General features: G+C 41.7%; 1 long non-coding RNA gene across 2 annotated transcripts; it reads left to right on the plus strand.

The window, feature by feature from the left end:
* Positions 1 to 2,397: 2,397 nt before the first annotated feature.
* LOC116790333 lies at positions 2,398 to 7,364 on the plus strand. Of its 2 annotated transcripts, none has more exons than XR_004358316.1 (3): positions 2,398 to 2,761; positions 4,887 to 4,910; positions 7,154 to 7,364. It is a non-coding gene; the product is annotated as an uncharacterized LOC116790333 (long non-coding RNA). The 2 variants fall into 2 exon arrangements; XR_004358315.1 differs by lacking the exon at positions 2,398 to 2,761 and adding an exon at positions 3,858 to 3,950 and having other exon boundaries at positions 7,158 to 7,364.
* The last annotated feature ends 1,289 nt before the right edge of the window (positions 7,365 to 8,653 follow it).

The raw sequence follows: 8,653 nt of genomic DNA on the forward strand, positions 1-8,653 counted from the left end.
TGTGATTCTGGCACTTTTCCCCTTGTAACCCCTGGAAATTGATATCTGTTCTTCCCTAGGTGAAGTACTTGCTCCAGCAGGTTTTTGTTATCCTTTTTGGCTTCCCCAGCTGTGATCAAAGTGCCCCTTTCACTCCCTCTTTGATAAACTAAGTCCTTTGACCTCTGCAGATCTTGCTCTGTGGTCCTTCTCTCTAATCCCTTAATATGTTTTTGTAGCTTTCCCCTTAACACTCTCCAGTTTGGAATTATGGAACACTGCTCAGATAAATCTTTTAAATGGTTGTTTTCTAAGACTTGAGAACTGTCCAGACCTTTCACTGTCATCAGAGATGGGAGGTGAAGGATTGGTCATTCTGTTTTTCTCTTCTGTACATCCATTCATTTACTGAAAGACTTTCCACCAAAACTTAAACCCTTTTCATCCTTTTACTGAAGACAACAATTTTTTTTGTACCTCAGGCACGTGTCATTCAACTTACAGTCAATTTAAGTTTGGATATTTAAAAAGTATTTGTGTCAAAACTCTGATATTTAGAAGAAATATTTTTGTCTTAGGTAAAAGTAGTTACACATTTGCACGTGAATTTGTGGATAGTTTATATGTATATAAACTGCTTCAAATGCAGATGGATAAGCTTCCAGAAAGGTTTATTCCAGTCTGAACTGAAGGTCTCCAAAGGGTTGGAAGGGACCTTAAAGATCATCCACTCCCCTGCCTTGGGCAGAGACACTTTCCACTATCTCTGGTTGCTGCAAGCCCTTGGATCAGGTGTCCTGTCCCTCCCATGGTTTGTTTTTCATTAAAAGAACCCTGCACACACACAGAGGAGATGCTGCAGTGCTCTAATTAAACCCATGTTTCAGCCAAGTTGTTTGGTCTGCTGTGCAGAAATTGCACATTTTATGTAAAACTTAATTTGAGAGACTTGACAAACTGTACAGGGGAAAAAAATCAGGTAATGGATTGGTTGCTGCTCAGGATAAACACTTCTGCTGTTGTGTACAGAAGCATAATGTGCTGTGGTAATGCTTGATTTGACATGGAACATGATGGATATTTTGTGCATAAAGTGGGGTAATTTAACAATCTGCTAGAATTAAGGCTTAACAACAAAAGACAGTGGTTTTTTTCATGCAGTTCAGATTTAAATTGGGGGAACTGTAACCATTGCACAGTGCAAAAACTACAAATGGTTCAGAAAATGGGCTTAGGAAAAGTGATACCATTAACATTTAAAAATAAGAAGGTAGCCAGGCAAAGTAACACTGTTTGTGTTTTCTGTTCTTATGAGGTATCAGCTCAAGGCCACTTAGATACTGTTCTAGAAAACTTTAGATTTATCAAAAACTGTTTCTAGACAACTTTTCCATGGAATTAAGCTCCTATTTACATCTATTACTTTGTGACCTCAGTCACTGAAAGTGTCAATCATGTCTGAACAAGGCTGGATTCATGGAGTTGACTGTGTTTAAGAAGAGATTTTTTTGCCAGAACACAAATATAAGATTTCTTTGTCATAAGAAGCAGAAATACTGGGTTTTTGGTGGCTGCAGTAGGACTGATGAGGATCATTCCTGCTTTGGTGCAGAAATTGCATTTTTGTCATGTTTGAATGAAACACTGCAGTGGCACTCAGATTTTCAGGAGCTATAGGAACATCTAGAGCAATACACAAGTTTTTTGCCTTTTTTTTTGTTAAATAGCTAAAAGGAGGCACAGAAGGAAATTTACAGTAGTCAAATTAGATGTACTGTAATGTAGCATTAAATTTTTTCTCCTGTAATGATCCTTCACTGTGCTATTTACTTTGTGATGTTCCTACAATTCTGCTGCTCTTCATGTGAAATCTGAATGTCCTGCACCTGATTATTTCAAATCCTCTGATTTCCTCATTAATGTTTTGGATTTATTTTGCTTCCAACATGTTAAGTTGATTAGAGGGATGGAGTTTCTCTGCCATGAGGAAAGGCTGGGAGAATTGGGGTTGTTCAACCTGGAGAAGAGAAGCTTTGGGGTGACCTGATTATAGCCTTCCAGGACCTGAAGGAACCAACAGGAAAGATGGAAACAGACTATTTACAAGGACCTGGAGTGACAGGATAAGGGGGAATGGCTTCCCACTGCCAGAGGGCAGGGTAAAATGGGTTATTGGGAAGAAATTGTTTCCTATGAGAGTGGTGAGGCCCTGGCACAGGTTGCCCAGAGAATTTGGGGTTGCCCCTGGATCCCTGGAAGTGTCCAAGGCCAGGTTGGATGGGGCTTGGAGCAACCTGGGCTAGTGGAAAGTGTCCCTGCCCTTGGCAGGGGGTGGGACTGGGACTGGATGGGCTTTGAGGTCCCTTCCAACCCAAACCATTCCATGATTCCATGACGCAGCAACTATTGAGGACAGTGACTGCCATTCGCAGCACAGAATTCCTGTTTCTCTCTCCATGCTGTGAACGAAGAAGTTGCAAATCACCTCTAAAGATGTGAAAGTCAAGCAAAGAGCTCTCAGGGACAGGGAAACAAACTCCTTTGATTCCCAGCCAAGCAGAGATGCAGTAAAGGAACGCTTTGCATTTCAGATGAAACACATCTTGGGATGTATAGATAATCCTGGCACCAGCTGGGGGGTCTGTGTGGAAAACAAAGGTCACCATCTCCCAGGCAATGCTCTCATTTGCATGCAGGAGGTGGCATTTGTTTTGCAGCATTTGAGTGTTTGCAAACAAGCCTGGGAAGCATTTTCACAGTGAGACTGTGTGGAACATACGGGGTTGTATTACAGTGTGTACATCAAATTCCTGTTTGTGGGGGGTTGTAGGGAAGTACTCAGGGGAGGGGGCTCTGGGAAGGACAGCAGAGAATCACAGAATTGTAACACATCCCGAACTCAGTGCTCTGGGCTGAGTGACAAGGTGAGGATCAGTCAGAGGTTGGACTCAATCTTGGAGGTCTTTTCCAACCTCAGTGATTCTGTGTAAAGGTTTGCTCTGAACAGCAACAGTGAGGAGCTTTAGATCCACAGTGGTCAGTGCCTTTCCTGTAGTTTGTTCCTGGTTTGCAGCAACTTTTCCTTAGGCTCTCTCTCACCCAGAATGGAAACCACAGGCACCTGGTCCTGTCTGGTCACACTCTGCCCTCACACATGAGAAATGGTTTTGCTGCAGCCCGAAGAGCCAACCCTCCAGTGTGTCCTCCACAAGGAGGTTGTGGAGATGGCTGGCAGGTTGTGAAATGAGGTTGGAACAGGCTGCCCAGGCAGTGGTGGAGTGGCCATATCTGGAAGTGTTCTAAAAACATGTGAATGTGGCACCTGGGGACATGGTTTAGTGATGAACATGGTAGTGGAAGACAGTTGGACTTGCTGATCTTGAAGGTCTTTTCCAACCTTAACAACTCTATGATCCAATGAAATGAGTTTGTCCCATCCTAGGCCCACCTTTGGTAAACTTGTCAGCGGGGCAAGATTATATTTCATATACATTTGTCAACTGAATGAGCAGCATTTTCCACTGGTGTCATCATTTCTACAGCCAGTTGTCTTCAGTACTCACCAGTCAGTGTCCAGGACCCCTCACAGATACCAGACTGTTCCTTCTCCTCATGGCACAGCAGAGAGAGTCTTCAAATTAAAGGAGATTTACAACCCAAACACAAAGAGATGATTATTTATCTGCACTTGGGCTGAGATCATTTGCACCTGAAGTAGGTGTGGAGGTTTTATCAAGAGTTTGCTCTGCTCATACAGTCCCTGTGAGGGCTGTGGGGCATTCTAGTCATGGAATCATGAAATCGTTAAGGTTGGAAAAGAACTCTGAGATCACTGAGGCACATTGAGGTTCCCTCCTCAGCCCCCATTTGCTTAAAAGCCTCCTGAAGTTTGACCACAGATGCTTCAGGAGCAAATCTGGAAAAGCTTTTAGAGACTCAGAAGCTCTACCAGAGGCAGAAACTGTTCCCTGGTGAGTGTCCCTGAGCTGGGGGATGCACAGACACAGGAGCTGGGGAAGGACCACATCGATTTGGGTTGGGAAAAATCCCCAGCAGAGCACAAACTGAGCATTTCTGTTTTATGTTTCAGTGCTGGAAGGAAAGGTGGTCAAGTAAAATAATTGAGGAAACCCCTGGGTAAAACCTCCCCCCCCCTTTTAGAGGAGCTATTAGTCACCTGTCAGAGCAATTAGTGGGGAAGGCAATTTGCATATAATTGCAGAATAATTGCCAATGTGCCAATGTTGGTGGATTTTTTTTTTGTTAAAGCTAATGTAAGTTAATATGCCACTGATGCTTCTGATGTAGCCACAAAACACACTTTAATATACAATTAAAATGTATAAACAGGCATTAATCTGAGTTAAGTTTCTCGTGTCACTTCCTAGGAAGGTGAACATAAAATCTAAGCTTTATTTCAGATACTCCAAGCTACATGGCTATGACCAAGCAGCATTTTAAGTAGAGTAACAGGCTGAGGAGGAGCCTATCCCACCCCTCACTAATTGTGAAATTTGGTGGGAGTTACTTTTAGGCTTCTAAAGTCATATTTCAAAGCTTAATATTATTGGACGTGTTCAGGGCCAGATTGGACAGGGTTTGGAGCAGCATGGGGTAGTAGGAGGTGTCCTTGCCCATGGCGGGCATTGGGACTGAGTGATCTTTAAGGTCCCTCCCAACCCAAACCATTCTGTGATATCCTGAAATTTGGGGAAATGATGGGAGCTCTCAGGTGTTCTGGATATGGAAATCTCCACTCTCAGTTGGTGAATTGATTGATTTAAATAATAACTCCTTGGGGAGGGTTGCAAAAAACCTGTTGTACCCTTGTATCATCTTTTGGGAAGTGCATTTTGCAATCAAGTTAAATCATAGCTAATGTTTCCCTCTGAATTTTGTCCCTTCAGGTTTTTGCCTGGTTTGCTGTTGAGGTAAGTATTTGATTTGATTTAAGCACATTGAAAATAGAGCTATCGATTGCAGGACTATAATTTACAAAATGGCAGCATTTTCTTTGTGGAAGCTCTGAAAAATAAAGCATTAGCACAGCTGGCTGTTTAAGGTAAGTAGGCAGAGAGTGATCAACTCAAATAACATAAAACCAACATGAATTCTCTCCCATCCTCCTGTGCTGAGAGTGAAGAGATAAAGTTTTATTGTCATTAATGTTATTTTTGGATTGAGCTAAACTCAAATGGCTCAAAATCACCAGAGCTCTGCAACCAGAGGAAGAAAAGGTCTTTTGTGTCCTGTTAGTTGTGTGGTCTGATCATGGGAGATGTGAAATGACGACATTTGTAGGGTTTTCTGCTTTATTTTTCAGAATCTTGTCTGAACTTGCATCTTATGGCTGTAGGAACATTTAGGGATGTTTTTGTTCATTTTATTTTTAATGCCCTCGCTGGAGCAGCTCATGGTGTCTGTGGTTCACCTTCATCTTCTACTATCATGGAATGGTTTGGGTTGGAAGGGACCTTAAAGTCCATCCAGTCCCATCCCCTGCCATGGGCAGGGACACCTTCCACTAGACCAGGTTGCTCCAAGCCCTGTCCAACCTGGCCTTGGACACTTCCAGGGATGAGGCAGCCACAGCTTCTCTGGGCAACCTGGGCCAGGGCCTCCCCATCCTCACAGCCAAGAATTCCTTCCCAATATCCAGTCTAATTTTTCCTTCTTTCTGTTTGTACCCATACTCCTTGTCCCATCACTGCAGTTCCTGATGAACATCCCTATCCTGCTTCCCTATAGCTCCTTCAGACACTGGAAGGTGCTGTGAGGTTTCCACTCAACCTTCTTTTCTCGAGGCTAAACACTCCCAGCTCTCCCAGTCTGTGTTCATAGGGCAGGTGCTCCAGTCCTCTTATCAACTTTGTGGCCTCCTCTGGACTTGCTCCAACAGTTCCACGTCCTTCTCATCCTGGCATCCACCATGAAAGAGCAAACCCGTGATTATTGAGTGAGGTAAGAACTTTTCACCTTGCCTCTCCCCAGCAATTACCCCAAGGCACCAACAAGTCTCAGTTTCTATTCATTTTAAGAAGGCTTTGGTCAAGCTACTCCTTGGGAGGTTCATGTTGACTATTAGGAAGAATTTTCCCAGTGGAAGAGTGGTTAAGCCCTGGCACAGATGCCCAGGTCAGGGGTGGAGTCCCCATCCCTGGAGGGGTTAAAAAGCCGTGTGGATGTGGCACCTGGGGACATGGGTTAGTGGTGGTCTTGGCAGTGCTGGTTGGACTTGATGAGGTCTTTCCCAGCCTTAATGATTCCATGATTCCTTAGGAAGCCCCAGAGCTACCCTGTGGTCAGCACTCCAAATGCCAACTGCTTCCTGCCTGTTCCTGTGAGAAATGCAAATATTTCCTCATTTAGTCTCCAAATAAATCCATCAAATTCACTGGATTCCCTGGAAATCAGAAACTTCAGACTTTTGCAGTATATGATTCTGCAGGCAGGAAATTATTTTTCAATGAATTTTTACATAACTTGAGGTAATTGAGTGTTTAATATTTGCAATATTTTTACATTTGCTTTCAGTGAGTATTTAAATATTTGAACATAAAATAAGTTCTTTCACCATACTAATAAAATCTAAGGGCCTAATAGTCACATTCATTATTAGAGTCAGTAAATAACCTTTGGTGAGTTTACTTTTACATCCAATATAAATACAGATTTATGAGCTTTCCTGTTACATGATTTATTTGTCCTTTTTATTCAATGAGATTATTTCCATCTTCCTAAACATCCAATATACATGAAAAGGGATTAAAGTGGGGAGGAATTATTAAAAAAAAAATATTTAAAAATAACAAACCAGATCACAATTTCTTCAACTAGAAAGCTCAGGTAAAAATTTGAAGCTGGTTTTTTGACGGGAATCTTGTGTAGAAGAAAATGGTGGCTTGTGGAATAGGAGGAGACATATATTTGTGTGCTGCTGCTTTTACTGCTGGGTTATTGACTTCAGAGCGTGCTTCGAGCAGCCTTGAATTTGCAGCAGTAAAACACTTCCCATTGGTACACATTTGTGTTTAATAAATTGCATTTTATGGAAGTAGAAGCCTGTATTTACCAATTGCTTTCTGGAACCTGTGAGATTTTTCATCATTCCACCGAGAACTATCTTAAAACTTCTGGTTTCTGAGTAACATCAGCCACTCTCATTCTTTCTGAGGCAGAGGAAAGACGTGCATGGGAAAACCTGTGACATAGGAGGCTCTGAGGAAATATTAAAGGAGAGAAATACATTTCTGAGGATGGAAGGAGGAAGAGAAGAGCATTAAGATCCAGCTGCTAATGGACTGTGTGGCATCTACCACTTCCAAGAGTTCTTAATGGCCTTTGTGACTTAGAAAAGGAAGATTTAAACTGAGTTTTAATAAATCTTTTGGGCCAACAGCTCAAAACAACAACATATTTACCAGCCCATTAACGCACTTCATACATTGCAGCATTTTGACTTACATTTTGTAGCTCTTAATCTGAAATAATTAACCAGTATTTGGATTCAATGTCTTTGATTTACACTCAAAGACAACTCCACTTCCATTTTAGGGCCATTTTGTTGCCTTGAAAGCTTCTGATGTCATGAGCCCAGTCAGCCTATTTCATTAGATAAATTTTTCACTGACTTGGACGCCTTCATTTTTAGGAAGGGGGAGGTAAAATGGGTGTCTGAATATGAAATGACTTCCCTATTTTCACTTCAAAGGCTATTTGGGCCTCTTCAAAGGGTTCCTTTGCCAAAGAGAAATCATGTTTTTTGAAAATACTTAAAAAAAAAAAAAAGGTAAGAAAAAAAAGACTTTGTACTGAAAAAATTCATCCACTGATGACTTGAGCAATCCTGGGCAGTGGTGATTTCACTACACTTAGAAGACTTAATCATGTAAGCTTTGACTGGCAATGGTTGATGCCTCAAGGCTCTTCATCCCTATAACTACATTTAAATTAAAAATAAGGCAAAATATTTTGCTACAACACGTCCCTCATGCTCCCTGTTTAGTATTCTCCCGTTGTCACAGAGATTGCTGAGGGGAACTTTAATTTATCTGTTTGCCCTTGTGGAATGTCTGCTTAAACATCCTTCAGTGGAATTTAAGAGTCTTGATTTGCTGGTAATTCCATCCCTGGTAATTCTCCTTAATATTATTTAATTATTACAGTGTAGCCATGAGTGAAATATGGTGTTGTCTGGTGTTCATCACCTGAAGAGTCAGGTGACAGTGGGATTAATAAATAATGGGATTAATAAACAATTCCAGCCTCATTGCTGAGAAAAGGGCCTCGCACAACACCCTCTGAAATGGATGGTTAATATTGCTCTTGATTTAATGAGGTTTGAATCAAGCAAGAAGGGAATTATATAAAAGAATCCCATTTTTTATCCCCATGTGTCTCCAGCAGGTCACGGTGCTGACGTGAATTCCTTGGAGGAATTGTGTCTCTGCTGGGGCTGTGGGTGGCAGAGGCAGATGCCTGTGGTTCCTGAACAGAAACCCAAGGGAAAACTGAATATTATTTATTGAAAATAGATGGAGATTTTATTTTGAAAAAGGTTTAATTTTTTTTCCTATTTCCCCCCCTCAGGAAGTTTGCTCCCATGTTTCCCTTTTCACTCTTAAACTGAGTTGTTCTCCACAGTAAATCCACATAGCAAAAATGACTTTTAATG

This window comes from Chiroxiphia lanceolata, chromosome 8 (genome assembly GCF_009829145.1).
Source record: "Chiroxiphia lanceolata isolate bChiLan1 chromosome 8, bChiLan1.pri, whole genome shotgun sequence".
In the NCBI taxonomy this organism is placed as follows: domain Eukaryota; kingdom Metazoa; phylum Chordata; class Aves; order Passeriformes; family Pipridae; genus Chiroxiphia; species Chiroxiphia lanceolata.